Genomic DNA, 1,313 nt, shown 5'->3' on the forward strand with positions numbered 1-1,313 from the left:
CCTACATGCTTAATTTAGGTCTAAAACCAAACCCATCAAAACCCATTCAAATTGACCATCAAGTCAACTTCAAAATAATTTTCATCCTTCATGAAAATTGTTCATTATGATGTTTTACACCAAATATAACAATCAATTTGAGATTATCCCAAAGCTAGCCCAAGTTTGACCCAAGTTTAGCCCTACATGCTTAATTTAGGTCTAAAACCAAACCCATCAAAACCCATTCAAATTGACCACCTAATCAACTTCAAAATAATTTTCATCCTTCATGAAAATTGTTCATTATGTTGTTTTACACCAATCACAATAATAAATTTGGACTTAGCCCTTGGCTAGCCCAAGTTTGACCCAAACTTAGCCCAACATGCTTAAAATGGGTCAAAAATAAAAAATCCACCAAATTGATTAACCAATTGACCTCAAAATGACTTTCACCCTTCATGAAAGTTGTTCCTCATGATCTCCTACACCAAATGCCATATTTAATTGGGCTAATTGGCATGCCTAACCTAGCCCAAAAACAAGATTTGGTCACATGCACCTTTTTGGACTTAAGATCAAATCTAACCCAATTAAGCTTGGTTTAGCCAAATGAGCTCTACCTTGACTCACCTTAGACCCTAAGGTTGATGGTATGGTCAAATGAACCCTACCATAACTCATCCTAGACTCTAGGGTTGAGTTTAAATCCAGCCATCAACCCATGGTTAACCTTGATATTTATCTCATGGGTAAAAATTTTAATTTTAATCTTTGGAAGGGATAATAAAGAAGTTAAATCAAGGACACGTGTTCATACCCTATGGTGTCATTTTTACTGGGCATCATAAGCTTTAACCATGATCCAACCCTTCGTTAGCCACCTTAACCCAAGCTAAAGCCCAAAATCGTGAGCCCCCACATGGCCAAAAGCCAAACTCATGCCAAGAAGCCACCTCAGCCCAAATTGAGCTGAGAGATCCTCTGCTTGACACGTAAGCAGTGGGGCTAACCCCTCCATTGGCCAGCTAAGCCTTCCCTTAGCCAATTTCTAAAAATCCACCCCCACGGCCATGAATAGTGGTGTGGTAAAAAATTTCACTGAGGCCTTCCAAACTCCTAAGAGAGCTTCCCCAGGAGACCCTTAGTTCATTGCAATCCATTTCCCCCTCTCAAATCTACCATGGCAATCCAATTTTGGGTTTGAATTCCTGCCCGAAACCAGGACAAATTCTAATCTCAACCTACACAGCACCAAACCCCCAATAGATTGGCCCTACACCTTCACAACAGTGAAAGAAGCCAAACCCCCATCAATTCCCCCTCTGAAA

The sequence above is a fragment of the Phalaenopsis equestris genome, unplaced genomic scaffold (genome assembly GCF_001263595.1).
Source record: "Phalaenopsis equestris unplaced genomic scaffold, ASM126359v1 Scaffold000258, whole genome shotgun sequence".
Classification (NCBI taxonomy): Eukaryota; Viridiplantae; Streptophyta; class Magnoliopsida; order Asparagales; family Orchidaceae; genus Phalaenopsis; species Phalaenopsis equestris.